The sequence below is a fragment of the Leptonychotes weddellii genome, chromosome X, assembly GCF_054177405.1.
Source record: "Leptonychotes weddellii isolate Sample4059 chromosome X, ASM5417740v2, whole genome shotgun sequence".
Classification (NCBI taxonomy): domain Eukaryota; kingdom Metazoa; phylum Chordata; class Mammalia; order Carnivora; family Phocidae; genus Leptonychotes; species Leptonychotes weddellii.
The window spans coordinates 98,075,654-98,093,167 of NC_138385.1; the positions used below are offsets into that span (position 1 = coordinate 98,075,654).

At 42.2% G+C, this 17,514-nt stretch overlaps 1 long non-coding RNA gene across 2 annotated transcripts in view; it reads left to right on the forward strand.

The window, feature by feature from the left end:
• Nucleotides 1-1,024: 1,024 nt before the first annotated feature.
• Nucleotides 1,025-17,514, forward strand: part of LOC115937551 (uncharacterized) — a 22,190-nt gene continuing 5,700 nt past the window's right edge. Inside the window, exons 1-3 of one of the 2 annotated variants that reach the window (XR_014141402.1) lie at nucleotides 1,025-2,391; nucleotides 6,893-7,067; nucleotides 7,232-7,436. This is a non-coding gene — a long non-coding RNA (uncharacterized LOC115937551). Of the gene's footprint in view, nucleotides 2,392-6,455; nucleotides 7,068-7,231; nucleotides 7,437-17,514 lie in introns of those variants that run through there. The other variant, XR_014141401.1, reaches the window with a different exon arrangement.

Consider the following 17,514-nt stretch of genomic DNA (forward strand, 5'->3'; position numbering starts at 1 on the left):
TTGGGGCACCTGGGTGGCTCAGTCGTTAAGCGTCTGCCTTCGGCTCAGGTCATGGTCCCAGGGTCCTGGGATCGAGGCCCGCGTCGGGCTCCCTGCTCCGCGGGAAGCCTGCTTCCCCTTCTCCCACTCCCCCTGCTTGTGTTCCCTCTCTCATTGTGTCTCTCTGTCGAAAAAATACATAAAATCTTTAAAAAATAATAAAAAAATTACAAAACAAAAACTTAAGAAAAAGATTTATTTATTTATTTTAGAGAGGTTGGGGAGGAGGAGAGAGGCAGAGGGAGAGAGAGAGAGAGAGAGAGTCTTAAGCAGACTCCACCACGCCCAGAGTGGAGCCTGACATGGGGCTCAATCTCACGCCCCTGAGATCATGACCTGAGCCAAAACCAAGAGTCGGATACTCAACCGACTGCATCACCCAGGTGCCCCACCCCCCCAAAACGTAATAAAGTTAGTTATTGTTGTTGTCATGTCCCAGTTATCCAATAAGAGGGAGAAGTTAATTCTTATGAATAGCCATACTTTCAAACATTATGCAGTCATCAAAAACAGCTATGAAGAGATTCAATAATTAGGGGAAATGCTTCTTCTGTAATAGTAAGTGAAAAAAGTGGGATGTACAAAAATATGTGGATAATGTCATCCCAACAATGTAAAAAATCTATATGAATCAAAGATTTAAAGGAAATACACCAATCATTAAATTGGCTGATTCTGGTGCTGATTGTTCTCTTCTTTCTAGTTTTCTATATTTCCCAATTTTCTTTTTTTTTTAAAGACTTTATTTATTTGACAGAAGAATAGAGCGAACCAGAGAGTACAAGCAGCGGGGAATGGCAGAGGGAGAAGGAGAAGCAGGCTCCCCCCTGAGCAAGGAGCCTGATGTGGAGCTCGATCCCAGGACTCTGGGATCATGACCTGATCCAAAGGCAGATGCTTAACTGACTGAGCCACCCAGGCGCCCCTATATCTCCCAATTTTCTATAATAAAATGTATTTTTCTCTAATAACAGTAAGTTTGAAAAACATTGTTAAAAATAGAAAGAGGGAGTGTCTGGGTGGCTCAGTCGGTTAAGCTTCCAACTCTTGGTTTCAGCTCAGGTTGTGATCTCAGGGTCTTGAGATCAAACTCCACATGGGGCTCTGCGCTCAGCGAGTCTACTTGGGATTCTTTCCCTCTTCTTCTTCCTCCCCTCTCCCTCTGCCCTTCCCCCCATGCGTGCTCTCTCTCTCTCAAATAAGTAAATAAGTAAATAAATAAATAAAATCTTTAAAAATAAAATAAATAAAAACAAAAAGACCTGGGGTTTCAGGCATTATATGAGCATCTGATCCCAGCCATTAATTCTTTGTTTTGTGTTTTGGGGTAATTTTTGAGCTCCATGCCTTTCATCTTTTCACTATGGACCAATACTATTAGCTTGATTGTTCAGTTTTTCAAATATCCAGCTCCTTGCCTTTTACAGCTGGCTTTGGATTGTTTCAAAGGTTAAATGAGGTACTTTCCATGATTGGAAATATACACAGCAGAGGTTGGGGATGCTGTAAGCTTAGGAATGCAAGGAGATGACACTTCAGGTAATAACACAATTCATCGAAACCCCTGATAAGTGCTGGGGCGATATCTATAAAAATTAATAGGTTATCTTTACATTATTTGTCTGTTTTAATTATTTGCCTTTTTCTTGAGTCTTCATGAATAATGGTACTGTGAGCCTGACCCTTTTAGAAAAATGCTACACTACTGTAATTATATTTTAGAGATACAATATTATGTGAAAAGTCACCTTGATACTATTCAGACATATTGTATTATGTCCGGGACGAAGATCTTCGACGAATGCAAACTTTCCTGACATTACTCATTACATTTAGTGTAGCTAGGTTGGCTGTGTGCGTATTTTTAGCTCCACTAGATAAATTAAATTGGATTGTGTTTTTTATGTTTTTGCATTTCCAGACCTTCAGGATTTTCTGAAGTCCAAACTCTGCTTATGTGGTAGCTTGAAAATATGTCTACAAATTCTTTGGTATTGCTTCCCGAAGAGGTTGAGTCTGATTCCTCTCCCCTTGAGGGTGGGCTCTACTTATGACTCACTTCTAACAAATAGAACGTGACTAAGGTGATGGTATGTGACTTTCAAGACTAGGAGCTAGAAGTATGGCCTCTCCTTGCTCTTCTTTGATCACTCATTCTCAGGGAAGCCAGCTGCCATGTTGTGAGAACACTCAAATAGCCCTACGGGGAGGCCCACTCAGCAAGGCACAGAGGCCTCCTGCCGACAGCCATGGAAGCAGATCCATCGGCCTCAGTCAAGCCTTCAGATGACCGCAGCCTTGCCGATGTCCTAACTACAAAATCTCGAGAGACCGTGAGTTGGAATCACCCAGGTAAGCTGCTCCCAAATTCCTATTCCACAGAAACCGTGAGGTGGTAAATGCCTATTGTTTTGAGACACTGTTTTGGAGTAATTTGTTAGCAGCAATAGATAAATAACACAGCTTACCACATAACTTTACTGCTGGAAAACTCTCCTGAGAGATTTTATATCCACACCATGTAGTGCCTACCATAAGTAGGGTCTGAACTTCATGGTAGGTTCATAGTGGTGAGGAAAACCAACCCGGGGAGTGCCTGGGTGGCTCAGATGGTTAAGCATCTGCCTTCGGCTCAGGTCATGATCCCAGCGTCCTGGGAGGGAGCCCCATTATCGGGCTCCCTGCTCGGCGAGGAGCCTGCTTCTCCCCCTCCTACTGCTCCCCCTGCTTGTGCTCTCTTGCTCTCTCTGTTAAATAAATAAATAAAATCTTAAAAAAAGAAAAAAGCCCGGAATCTGCTATGGGGCAGCTTATCTTTGAATTCCACAAACATGGAGTAAAAGAAAAGGAGCCAAACCTTTGTGATGTTGAGGAAGTTACTTAATATCACTTGCCCTTGATTTATGAAATAGAGAATAATATTTACTTTGCATTGTTGTGAGGCTGAGAAATGATATTCAAGTACCTAGCACGAGTTGTCACTCATAAGTGCTTGCTATTATTAGTATAGAGGTGGATTTTCACCGGCAGCTTTTTTTTTTTTCAGACTTCTAGTTAGAGCCCCTGCATGATGCCAAAAATGTCCAGTCATTGCATGACTGTGGAAGGCAGCTTTGTCACTGCTAGGTTTGAAGAGTTAGTAACTTTACTAGGAAAAGCTCTCCGCTGTCTTTCTCAGAACTGTTGGTTTGAAAACCTCACAGGTAAATGATGGTGCCATGGTTTAGATTTGACTCAGTACCTCTCACAAGCTGGTTGTAAATATATCTTCTCGCTACGAATCATTTCGAATAATAAATAAGCAAAGTTTTCACTCTGACGTGCCAACATACTAAATGCCATCAGCCATTTTGTTGAAAGGTAGAGGACTATTTCTCATGCTGGACCATGTGTGTGACATTTTATTCCAAAGCCATCCTTTCACCATTTAGATAAGTACTTATCCATCATCACATTATTTAATCCAAAATTGTACGGGTTCCTCCTTTCCTCAATTATATTGTAGCTTCAACTCCATCTCATCAATTATATCGATTTCTTAAGCTGTTGAGACGAGGGGATCTGACACGTACTCACTTTATCCACCTCTGCTCTAATATTGTGGGAATTATCAAGAGAAAAAGCTCAGAACCTAAAGTTTAGGTCGAAGATCAGCAATTTTAAGAACCCAAATGTAGATAATCGGTGCACAAGGTGAAAGAATTAGATGGTGAGGAACAAGACTGTCGCTTCTGGCCGGAGGGCAGCTCTCCCTGGCTGCCAGGTCCTTATATGCATAATCGCAGCCCCTGGTTCGCTCTGTTGTTATGGCAACCACCGCTGTATATCACACTAAAATCTGGTATTGAAATGTACTAGAAGCACAAAGCATACATTTTTCCTATTTTTCCCAAGTTCTTTTTTCATGGGTTCATGTAGCAATCCAACATGAAACATTTATTGGAGCTTTAAAAATCATAAATCCATCATCTCCCACTCTGAGATTTAGAACTAGCTTCTCCGACTGTAATAGCAATTCCCCACCAAACGGATGGAATACATTTCAAACCATTAGACTTTCTTTGCAAAGAAACGGGGGTGGGGGGGGAGGGATTGCCCTTGGCGATCTTCTGTGAAGCTCATCTACATCACTCGTTCCCTGATGTAAGCAGAATTAGTCTTCAGATTCCAAACTGCCGAGAGAGAGAGAGAGAGAGAGAGAGAGAGAGAGAGAGAGAGACACGATGTGGGGGGATTTTAAATGAGGGGTGACAGTTTTGCTTCTTTCCCACAAGGAACAGGTCAATGCTGAAATTCTCGAGCTGCTCCATTTAATTCACACAGTAAAGTCAGAGGCTTCTTGAATGAAGAGAGCAGCCACTAGCTATGAGACAGACTGTTATTATCAGAATTGCTGGCATTCAAATAATGCGGAGAAGGCTGTAGATTAGAGTTAGATACAGAGCACTAAAACTGATTTAAAACAAAAAAAAAGCTTTCAGTGACCTAATTCAGGAACTACCTAGGATGCCTCCCGGAAAGAATTTTGCATTAAGCATTCAGATCAAGAGAAAGACCCACATCCATTTATCTGACACATTTAATTCACAACATTATTCCTCTTTCTCTAGGGAAAAGATTATATAACCGAAAATATCATAACGAATGGAAGTAGGACACAGGAAAACCCCGTTGTCGAGAACATTGCTGGTCCGATGTGAGTTCTTGTAAACATTTCTTAGATGCAAACCTAACAGCTGTTTTCAACATTAATATTATTATAATACTCATTGCCAAGACTAGACTGTATTGCTAAGAATTTGTGAAGAACTCAAAGATTTGGAGTTTTAAATCTGCTTTTTCAATATTGGAGATAATCCGCTGGTTGCAACATCCTTGCCTTATAATTTTTTTTTCATGGAAAGGCCATTGCAATCATCTGGACAGTCTCGTCAGAATACAGCTTGAGAGGAAGGAAAGATCTTCTTTTAATAGCTAAACAACCCTAGGATCGCATTTATAAACTTTAGGAATGGAAATAAAAGTAAAGGTTGAATGAATTAAAATGTCCTTGAGCTAGAAAGTAAGATAGGATGGAGGGGAGAATGTCATCCGATTTATTTTGCTTCCGTTCAAATACCGTAAGCAAACTCCAGCTACTCAGAGGCCTCCTTAAGGCAATATCCCCAACTAGAGGTGGTAGAGAACGGAACGAGGCCACAGCAATCCCCAGTCGGGCCACTGTCGAGGAAGCTGCTGACCTAGTGAGTTTCTGGAATAGGTATGCGGTGTCATCAGAGAAAATCACCCTCTGCCTACACAACTAACATCTGACTTTCCTCATGAGGAGTCGCGTCAAGCAAGCTCTTGATTAAGCAGGTTCTGCATTCCTACTTGGTCTATTAAAGCAAGGACTGTGCTCTTGGCACTGGGGCACCCAACCTGAGCCTGAGCACAGATCAAGGCACACCCTGGACAGTGTAAACTAGGATATTTTCATCATAGCCAAAAGCTCTGTTCTAAATGCAGAGCAGGTGATAAAAATTAATCAAGATTAATGGGTTGGCTTTAGAAAGGTTCCTTGAGATAACATGCGAGCTTTGGATGCTTTAAATTATACGACATCTTCCAAATGAAACATCACATGTTTTGGTGGCTAAGGGAGAAATCAATAAAGAAATAAAGGCTGCATCTAATCATAGAACCTATGGGATACTTTTCAGATTTTTAAAAATTTCTTCAACAAAAATGCATGGCTCTTCCCCATACCAGATACTGTGCCGGGCATGCATTCAAAATCAAAGAGGTATACATCCTAGCCTCGTGGTATGCTCTAAAGAAGGTCAAACAATGAGATATGAATGAGCGATACAGGTGATCAATACCACACAGGAGACCCTCCTCTGGGTGTGCAGAGGTTCTTTGGACCCCTTTGCAGTAAGGGGGCATTGACGCCCCAGCTGTTGGGAATGTTCCCTACTTATTGCTTTCAGCTGACGCCCTCCCCAGCAGGAGAGCGCACTGGATTAGCCATGTTTTTGCATAGTAAATCTATCCAGGGATAAAAGGAAGGATTTCTTCCCTTCTCCGGGACGTCTCAGTATTTTCAGGAGACATAAGCCACTGGGCAGCCATAAGCGCAAAGAGAAAATTCAAGGGAGGCAGTGATTAATGTTTAAGAGAGGGAGGTCATAGCAAAGCAGGTTTTCCTTATTTGATGTAACTGATTTTGCGACGTTTGGGGCTTGGGGTTGCAAAGGAAACAGTGTTTAGAGACATGGTGAGTTCAGAAGGAAAATCCAGTGTTGGCCAGAAAGAGATTAAAGGCTCAGCTGGGGCAGATAGAACAAGGCACCCTTATCCCTGTGATTGAGAAAGGTCTTCCTTTCTTCTTCTTCCTTTTTTTTAAGATTTTATTTATTTATTTGTCAGAGAGAGCGCGCACAAGCAGGGGGAGCGGCAGAGGGAGAAGGAGGCTTCCCGCCGAGCAGGGAGCCTGATGCGGGGCTCGATCCCAGGACCCCAGGATCACGACCTGAGCCAAAGGCAGACGCTTAACTAACTGAGCCGCCTAGGCGTCCCTCTTTTGGTGTTTTAATGTATTATTGCTTATCCTAGAATTTTGAGATTGAATTTAAAGCTTTCTGGTTTGAGCCCGTTCTGCACTTAAATTCAGGAATATCCTCTCTGCTTCTTTCTCCACCTCTATCTGCGTGTGAAGAGTAAAACCCACAGATAACTCAGTCTTCTGACTGGAGGGAAAAAATCATCCAGTTCCTTGCTGGTCGGAGTGTGGTCCTTGGACCAGCGGCATCGGCAGCATATGGGGGCTTGTTGGAAATGCATGCTTTCACGCCATACTCTGCACTTGCAGAATCAGCAGGTGCACTGTAACAGGACGCCCAGGAGATTCGTGCGCATGATCAGGTCTGAGAAGCAGTGTTCGGATTCAGGGGTCCTCAAAGTTGAATGTTCAGCAGAAGCAGAAGAACGAAGGGTGACCTGTTGGACTGCAGATCGCAGGGAGCACCCCCAGACTTTCTGATCGAGTAGGTCTGAGATGGGGCCCAAGAATGTGCATTTCCAGCCCATTGCCAGGTGCTCCTTCTCCTCACTGACTGGGGGACCAGGGTTCCTCTCTGCTGCTCACCAGCTGCGTGATGCCGGGAGCTCTCCTGACCTCTCCAAGACCAAGTTGCTTTTCGTGTTACAGGGAGTGATGCTAACTTCATGGTGAGAATGTGAAGACCTTTTGAAACGCCAAGCACCTGACCCAAGCCCGGTCACAGAATACGCTCTTCAAATTGGGGTCTGCAGACCAGCAGCACCAGCGTCCCCTGGGAGCTTGGAAGACCTGCGGTGTCTGCCCCCACCCCAGACCTGTGGCAGCAGACTCTGCAGCGTCACAAGAGCCTCAGGTGAGAATTATGAGTGTTAAAGTCTGAGCGGAGTTCTACAAGCACGTGGGTCCTCATTTCCCAGTTCCATGTGAGGGTACTGAGGCTCAGAGAATAGGGGTTTCTAGCCGCAGACCAGGCATCGGAAGCTTGAACCCCTAAATCTCCCCCATTGTTCCCACTCTCTCCGATTGCAGCCGCACCCCGAGGATTTGATTCCCCATCTCAGGTGGGAACGCTCACCCTCACCCCAAGCACAGGTTTGCAGCGCCCTGGGAGGCACCCAATGCAGAGAACGCGCATCCACAGCGAACTTGCCTCCTGACCTGGGGCTCTGCCAAGAAATAGATCGAGCCTGAGAGGAGAGAAAGGATTTCTGTACCTGAGGGTTTGCTTGTTGGACTTTGTGATTTTTTGTGTTGGATCTTCACGCTGAGGTTCTACGGGAATCCTCGTGGGCAGGAGAGGAGTAGGAAAGAGAAGGTATAAAAGCAAAAGCCACACAGGGTATAAGGAGTCCCGTGGGGAAAGACAGACTCTGGGTTGCCAAGGAGAATGACTTGCTCACAGGGAGAAACTGGGTTCTGTTAGAACACATGGTGCAGCTAAGTTCCCACCACAGAAGTCAGCCCCCTCAGTGTTCTGGTGTGGGATTCTTTGCGAACAAAGTGCTGTTTGGGAATCATTACCATTTGTAGCTCTTTTATTGTATGAACCAAATGAATCCTTCCTGAACATTCGAACGAACACAATACAGAAGTGACTTTAGCAGAGTTAGAAAGGTAGCATTTCTTTTTTTGCATACTGATGAGTACTGACATCTGAAAAGTAATCTGACAGGAAATATAAAATAACCAAATTTATTTGATAATAAAATTCTGGAAACTGTCCTTCCCCCATAAGTGCATGGCTAATTTTGTCATCGAACTTTCTGTTTGACACCTCTTGCGTTGTGACTGAAGGAGTCTGCTTTCATTTCATTAGACCTCATGGACCCGGGACTCCTTGTTCTTTCCTTGAAGCTGAGGGAGGCTGGATGCACATAAACAAGCCGTCATCCCAAATACCATGGCTACAAGATTTACACTGCCCATTATAGTGGAAATCAGTACAGCGATACTCACTTTAGAGCTAGAAGAAGTTCAGAGATGGGAAGTAATTTATCCAAAGTCATGGCCTGTCCAGGTTGGGGATATGCTTAAAATTTAGATCCCTAGTCTGAAGCCTCTTCATATAAAGCATAGACATAAAAATGGTGAGTTCCAAGTAAGAGCTAGATTTTAAATTTTGAGTCTTGATTTCTTTGCCTAGCTATATTTTCTCCTCCCTGGCCCTTAAGCATTGACATCTCCTGGATATAGCTTCCCCCCAGAAGCAACTTTGGGGAAAATGGATTTCAGCTAGGCCTTAATCAAAAGCCGCCTTGTTAAAATTTGGCCTCCAGTTCAAGACTGAGCAGAGCCCCTTTGGATGAATCCACAACTCAACTCATTTAATGAATGAGGGATCTCAGAAATTTGCCTCCTCCCCCTCCAATCCCCAAATACACTCCGGGATTCAGTGCGATGGGAAAATCAAACAGTGACTGCCTCTAAGCAGGAGAGGATAGTGATTTTTGGCCGGGAAGGAAGGAGCAAGGGGGGAATTTTCTGGAGGGAAAGTAATGACCATTTTCACCGGGGTTTGGATTAGGTGGCGCGGCGCACATTTGTCCAAACTCACGGATACACTGAAGATTTGTGTGTTTCATTATATGTGAATTTTAGCTATCCTAAAACCTTGGGTAATGAAACAAACTCCCCGGGAAAATATTTGGGATGGTGACAGGGTTAAGAGCTAGAAGTGTTAAATTTGCATTTTTATCAGCTCTGTCATCATCCTCACCAACCACAAAATACAAAAGTCTTTAGACCACGTCTGTAGAAGGTGGGGTGGGTGGAAGTAAGAAGAAGCCAAAACCTGTATCTAAAGTACACGATGCATGTTCCGGGGCAATTGTCTTTCTGCTGGCACAGCCAGGAAACCAGACCTTTGCCCTGAACGGAGCCGGCTTCCTTTAGCAGCTACTCCTTAGGTAAAAATAATCACTAGGGTTGTGGGGGGGTGTGGAGGGCGGGGAAGCTGAAGGGCGGGAACTCCGTCGTGAAGCCCCTGGAGGAAACCCCGTGTAGGGTGGTGGGAATTGGGCATCTCCGATTCTCTGATGTCTTCCCCTAAGTAAACGTAGAAATGGGTCAAAAACTGGCAGGGAGGAGAGGCCCTGCTTCAGGATAAAATCCATTACGTTATGGGTTTGGGAAAAATTTAAAAAGCATGTGGGTAAAGAATAAATGTTACTAAGATTGTATTGTGTGAGGGTCTTCCTGTTCGCACTTTGAGAATTACTCTGTTTCCCCAGTTTACCAGTGTGGTGTGCTGCTTTTATTATCATGCAAATTTCAAGCCTAGAAAACACAGAGAATAATATAACAAAGAGTAGTATACCCATGATTCAGTCTCGGAGCACCCAGCTGGCTCAGTCCGTGGCACCTGTGACTCTCAATCTGGGGGTCGTGAGCTCGAGCCCCATGTTGGGCGTGGAGCGTACTTAAAAAAAAAAAAAGTATGTTTCCATGATCCAGTCTTGTCGGATTACTGTTTTTTTCTTTTTTTAAGATTTTATTTTTAAGTAATCTCTGCACCCAACGTGGGGCTCGAACCTACCACCCCAGAGATCAAGGGTCACCTGCTTCACTGACTGAGCCAGTCAGGCGCCCCGGGATTACTTCTTTTTCGAGATTGCCAGGGTGTTTTACTTTGTGATCAGTGATTATTAATAACTAAATAGTTCAAATGAATCAGAGTTGTCCTTCTATGAACACTTATATCCTCTTGGCTTTTTCCTCACCTTTATGTTATACGTACTTGGATATAGGCGTTTGGACATGATAATTGGTAATTGGATACTACTCCTGTTTTCCTAAACAGGTACATATATCTCTATGAGTGACTGCTCTTAGCTTTTGCTATTTATAATTTATAGAGATTTTTTTTTTTTTTTTTTTTTGCTTAAGAGACTTATTGTTAAAATACTTGAGGCATATCTGCTTTTTTGCTCTACAGACTACAGTCTGGTTGCTTTATAATTATTTTTTTTTCAGCTTTATGGAGATTTAATTGACATATAACACTGAGATTAAGGTGTACAACATGATTTAATACAAATATATATTGTGAAATGATTACCACAATAATGTTAGTAACACCTCCATGATGACTTTTACAAAAATTTGTTGTTTACTTTTTGTTGTTGTGATGAGAACACTTAAGGTCTATTCTTAGCAACTTCCAAGTATATAATACAGTATTGTTAACTATAGTCACCATGCTGTACATTAGATCCCCAGAAATTATTCATCTTATTACTGTAAGTTTGTACCCTTTGACCACCATCTCCCCATTTTCTGTGTCCCCTAGCCCCTGGCAACCACCAATCTACTCTCTCTTTTTTTAAGATTTTAAAAATTTATTTATTTGAAAGACAGCACACACGAGCAGAGGGGGGAGAGGGAGAAGCAGACTCCCTGCTGAGCAGGGAGCCCAATGCGGGGCTCGATCCCAGGGCCCTGGGATCATGACCTGAGCTGAAGGCAGATGTTTAACCAACAGAGCCATCCAGGCACCCCACCAATCTACTCTCTGTTTCTGAGTTTTGCTTTTTTAGATTCCACATATAAGTGAGATCATATAGTATTTGTTTTTCTCTGATATATTTCACTTAACATAATGACCTCAAGGTTCATCAATGTTGTTGCAAGTGGCAGGATTTCCTTCTTTCTCATGACTGAATAATATTCCATTGTGCATTTACTTATGTATATAATATAATATCCATATAGAAACATCTTCTTTATCCATTCATCCATCCAGAGATACTTCAGTTGTTTCTGTACCTTGGCTATTGTGAATAATGCTGCAATGAACATAGAAGTTCAGATATCTCTTTGAGATCCTGATTTCATTTCCTTTGGATATGTACCCAGAAGTGGAATTGCTGCATTGTAGGGTAGTTCTGTTTTTAATTTCGTGAGAAACCACCATACTGTTTTCCACAGTGGCTGCACCAAGGGATACTCCCACCAACAGTGCATGAGGGTTCCCTTTTCTCCACATCCTCTCCAACTTCTGTTAGCTCTTGTCTTTTTGATACTAGCCATTCTATCAGGTGTGAAGTGATAGCTCATTGTGGTTTTGATTTGCATTTCCCTGACGATGAGTGAGTGACGTTGAGCATCTTTTCATGTGTCTGTCGGCTGTCTGGATGTCTTCTTTGGAGACATGTCTATTCAGGTCCTCTCTTCATTTTTTAAAATTGGATTGTTTGGATTTTGCTATTGAGTTGTATGAGTTCCTTATATATTTTGAATATTAACCTCATGTTATAACACTATCAGCAATTTCAAAATTTTAAAATGGAAATCTTTATTTGTAATGTAAGTCAGCCGTTCTCCAACATTTAGTCTTAAGAATCATCGACGACTCCAGAAAGCTCATGTTTGTGTGGATTTTATCAATTGGTGTTACCAGGTTAGAAATAAAAGTGGATAAAAATCTCTAAATACTTATTTATTAATTTATTTAAAATCACAATAGCAAACCCAATATATGCTAACATAACACATTTTCATGAAAATAACTATTTTCTTAAATAAAAAATTTATTGGGAAAATGGCATTGTTACACATTTTTGCTGTCTTGTTCATGTCTGCCTTAATAGAAGCTGGATTCTCATATTTGCTTCTATATTCAGTAGATTTCTTTAAATGATTTTATTTATTTGAGAGAGAGTGAGAGAGAACGAGAGAGGGGAGGGCCAGAGGGAAAAGCAGACTCCCCGCTGAGCAGGGAGCCCAATGTGGGACTCAGTCCTGGGACTCCGGGATCGTGACCTGAGCCGAAGGCAGACACTTAACCAACTGAGCCACCCGGGCGCCCCTGTATTCAATAGATTCTGAAACATTGTTTTGCTCAGAAAATGTAGAGGAAACCCAGCCTCCCAAGGATAAGTATTTGGAAATAGGAGGAGTATATTAACAACTTTTTCAGGTAGTTGTGGATATTCTTCTTTGGTAGTACACCAAGTTGTGACAAGTGGTAGTTTCTTGAAGAAAATATACATTATGAGATTTGAAACCATAGTAATGACGTTTTTGTACTCTGTTACATTAAAATTCATTGGTTTATCTTACATTTTGAATGAATATTTTACCCATGCATGATTTTGTAACATCGTGTGTTGGTCATGAGGGAAATATTGTTTCATTGAGTTAGGCAGATCTTCCTTATACAGTATAAAATAAAATCACACTCATTAATACCACTGATCTCCTGAGAGAAGTCTTTAAATGGTGGGAAGCTGTCAAGCCCATGGGGGCATATTCAAGTTTTCTAAAATTGTAATTGTCACTTGAAAACTCAAGCTCAAACTCAAATTTTATTATTGGCAGCAAATACTGTCAATTGTTTTCCTCAAACTGACAAGCCCATTTTGTTCATTTTTGAGAAAATGTCTGCCTAATCCTCAACTCTGTAAAAACCCCTGGTTGTCAGTTAGCCTTTCAAGTTAAAATAGTATCACGTGAAAACAGCAGCTAGTTTACCTGGCAACTCAAATATTGGCACTTCAAACAGTCGCTGAGTGCTTTTCTTTTAAGATTTTATTTATTTGAGAGAGAGAGAGCGAGAGAGTACGAGTGGAGTGAGGGGCAGAGGGAGAAGCAGACTCCCCGCGGAGCAGGGAGCCCGATGCGGGGCTCAATCCCAGGACCCCCGGGATCATGACCTGAGCCGAAGGCAGACACTTAACCGACTGAGCCCCCCAGGTGCCCCCAAACAGTCACTGAGGGCTTTTCCTTGAGACAATATATGAACATTGGTAGGCAGCAGAAAGGATTTAGACATACTTCTCATTTTGTCACACAGAATTTAAGAACATGTGTACTCAAGGGTTGAAAGATAGTGAAAGTAATAATTTTACTGGCGTTTGTGTTTTCTGCAAGTGCGTGGTGGTGAGAACACAATCCCCATTAGTGCAGCGTGCGCCAACGCCTTCATTCAAGTTCAGGTTCCAGCACCTTTACTCCCCACTGCTTTGTAACACTAGTGCAAATATCAGCATGGTGAGAAAGACAAATAACATCTTTGAGGCATTAGGAGAATAGTTTTGACTTCACAGAACCCTTGAAAGGGTCTTGGGGACCCCCCAGGTATCTGGGGACCACACTTTGGTCAGGATTTTGGTGTCAGAATTTTACCTATTTAGCATTAACAGATGAATTTAGCATTCTTTTACTCAGGAATTACATGTGTATATACACCACAATGTGCGGGCAATACAATGGTGGGCAAAAGCAAAGTCTCTGCCCATATGGAATTTCTATTCTATTGGGTGAGACAAACTGTAATCCAATCATTGGGTAACTGTAAACGTATAATTGTCATAAGTGCCATGAGAACCACAGTAGGGGCAGTTGGCTTAATCTGTGGGTGGGAGGTTGAGATACAGTGTTCCTGAGGACCTAATGTTTGCCTTAAAACCTCAAGGGTCAATAGGTGTGAGCAGGTAGAGGAGGTGGTGATAGTGTTCCCAGGCAGCGGGACCAGCATGTGCAAAGGTCCTGAGGCAGGAGGGAGCTTGGCATGTTGCAGAAATGGGAAACAGCTCTGAAAAGGAGGGAGGCTGATGGGAGATAATGACAGAATGGAAAGAAGAGATGAGAATATATTGTAGTCCCCACTAACATTTTGGCTTTTATGCAGAGAACAAAGAGATGCCATTGAAGTGTTTCTAGAAAGGGTGGCTTGATCGAATTGGCAGTATAAGAAGATCACCTGGGCAGCAGTGTTGAGAATCAATGGATGATGTTGGGGGGTTGGGCAGATGAATGCAGGGAACCATTTTTCAGATGGGGAGACTCAGAAATGTTGATGTTTGCCAAGAATCGCACCACTCCCAGTCTTAAAACTAGACTTTCCACACTGTTTTTATTTTTCAGCTCCATTGAGGTATAATCGACAATTAGAATTGTAATATATTTATGCTATTTTTTTCTTCAAGCAACTGAATGATATTTCTGATATAGAGGCTTCTAGGTTTGGGGGGTGGGCGGTCACAGACACCTCTGGGATTCTACTGACAACTAATAACCTTCTCCCTAGCAAGGTTCACATTTGCACACACACAAAATTGTCACATTTCTAGAGGTTTTCTTTTGAAACCCATTCAGAGATTGCCCAAGACCATTTGAAACCCAAGGTTAACAAGGCTTATTCTAGGGCCTTTCAAAGCTATCACTGGTGTTAAGTCTGGTCACTGGTAGATTTTTTAAATAATCATCAAAAACACTAACCACTTTAGATTTCCAGATTAAAAATGGGTTACTCTTCATAGAATTACCATGTAACCAGCAGTTCCACCCCTAGGTATGTGTTCAAAAGAATTGAAAACAGGTGTTTAAACAAAAACCTGTACACACGTCCATAGCAGCACTATTCACAGTAGCCAAAAGGTGGAAACAACCCAAATGTCCTTCAGTGGATGAATGGATAAACAAATTGTGGTCCTAGGCATACAATGAAAGTATTTGGCAGTAAAAGGGAATGAGGCCCTGCTGTGTGCTACAACATGGATGAACCTTGAAAAGACTATACTAAGTGAGAGAAGCCAGATACAAAAGGCCACACGTTGTATAATTCCATTGATACGACATGTCCAGAATAAGTAAATCCTTAGACAGGCAGAAAGTAGGTAGTGGTCGTCTGGGACTGGGGAGGGGACAAAGGGAATGGCTGCTTTGTGGGTACAGGGTTTTTGTGGTGATGAAAATGCTCTGGAATTAGATAGAGGTGATGGTTGCGCAACATTGTAAATGTACCAAAAGCCACAAAGTAGACAGTAATAGATGGGCTTTTTAAAGACTTTAAACCCGACACACCATTCTTTGTATTTGTTCTTTTTGGCCTCTTTCCTGAGCTGCTCTGGGTCAGCTATTCCTCCCTTGTCGACTACAGCAGTGGTTCTCAGAGGTGGGGGCGGGGAAGGGGAGGTGGATTGTTGGGACTCCCAGGGGACATTCAGCAATGTCTGGAGACAGTTTGGTTGCCAAGACCTAATGCTATCTAGTAGATAGAGACCAGGGATGTTAAATATCCTACGATGCACCAGACAGCCCTCATAGCAAAGAATTCTCTGACCCCAAATGTCAATAGTGCCAAGGCTGAGAAACTCAGGATTATAGTATTGTTACCGTATAATTGAAAATGCCAATACCTACTTATTATGGGCATTCTTATGGAGACAGCTCCCATTCTCTTGGTCTCTAGGGCTTGTGATGCCAAATGCTGAAACAGCCCCAAGGAGAGGGTTCTGGAACTCTATAGGGAAATCAAAGACCTCAGCCTTGTTATTTGTGGATCCCACAAAGGCTATATCCCATAAGGTCCTAGGGACAGCATGGAACTAGAAAATGGAAGTTAACCCTTCCATGTCTGGCTGCATGGTGTCTGCATGCTGGCCACCTGGCAAGGATGAGCAGATAAAGAATACAGCATAAGAACATGATCTATAAAGGAAGGAATGAGCACAGTACCATTTTTCTTTATCATTTCAATTATTCTAAGAATTGCATCGTCCATAATTTCATTCTGAACCAAGGTTTATTTATTGATTTTTTTTTTTATTAATCTACTTATAGAAGGTTGGTCCTTTTATCTTACAAGGGAAACACTGGCTATATGGATCAGTTTCATTCTCTTTAATATTATTTGAATATTGGTAAAAACAAAGGCTTTTAAAACAGGCATGATCTTGAATGAGAATCAGATCCTCCATTTTAAAAACCTTGTCACTGCCTTTCTTGAAGGGAGCAAACCCATACTGCATAAAATGGCAACAGATTCTTAAATATTCTCCTTATTATTCTGCAGAGAGATGACATGTTCAGAACACCCTTAACTACACTTACTCACATTACTTTAGAAAATACCTTAGGGAAAACCTTCAGTAATTATTTACTTGCTGGAAGATTTACTCTCTGAAAAATTATGCTTGGTCTCTCCCTAGCTGGCAAAAAATGTCACAACTAGGACATACCATGTTGAACACATTGTTTGACAATTTGGAGGTCACATGGGGGAGGGGCTTCATTATAGTTCCTCTCTAATGGGTTTGGCAAATGCATCTGTACCTGCCCCTGCAGTGGTAAACTCCCCAGCAGTGACCATCCAGAATAAATGGAAAAATCACGTTCGAGGACAGGGAGCACTTGCTTATGTGAATTCACTCATACTGAAAATGCCAGGAAGTCAAATTCACATTTTTCTTCATCTAGGGGTCTGGCTAACCCTTTCTAATAACAGTGCACACTTCTATGAGGCCACTGAGGCCAGGACGTCATATGTTTGTGATTGGAAGACTATTGCTACAAAAGGAAGTGATGTATTTGAAAGAAATTAACAAATACACACGAGGGTGGGTGTGAGTTTCTCAGCATGGAAACGGATTCTGTCCTCAAATGGTTGCGTGGAAACATCTGTTTCAAACCATTCTGAACTAGGAAGAATGTGGGGACCAACCATATGGCTTACCTCACCCTCTTGACCTAAGGGATGATGTCTGGACAAGGGAGGAAACAGAAGTGGCCTTGGAATCACATCCTTTTAAAAACAAAACAAAACAAAATAAAACAAAAACCATGTCCTTATGCTTTTTTGAAGGGTTTCTTCACAGCATAAAATTCCCCAAATATCCTCTTTGTGTTTATTTTTTTAACCCCTTACACAGTTTCCTCACGGTTAGTATCTTTCATGACTGTGGCATATTTGTCAAAATGAAGAAACTGAAATTGGTGTAATTTAACCAAGCCCCAGACTTTATTTGAATTTCACCAGTTTTTCCATACTGTCCTCTTTCTGTTCCAGGATCCCATCCAGGACACTACATTGCATTTAGTCATTATTTCTCCTACTCTTCCTTCTTGGCTTTTGATGACCCTCTCTTCTTTTGCCTGACTATAAGCTTCAATGGGCTCTTAAGAAGCCCTTCTAAACATACCAGGGCCAA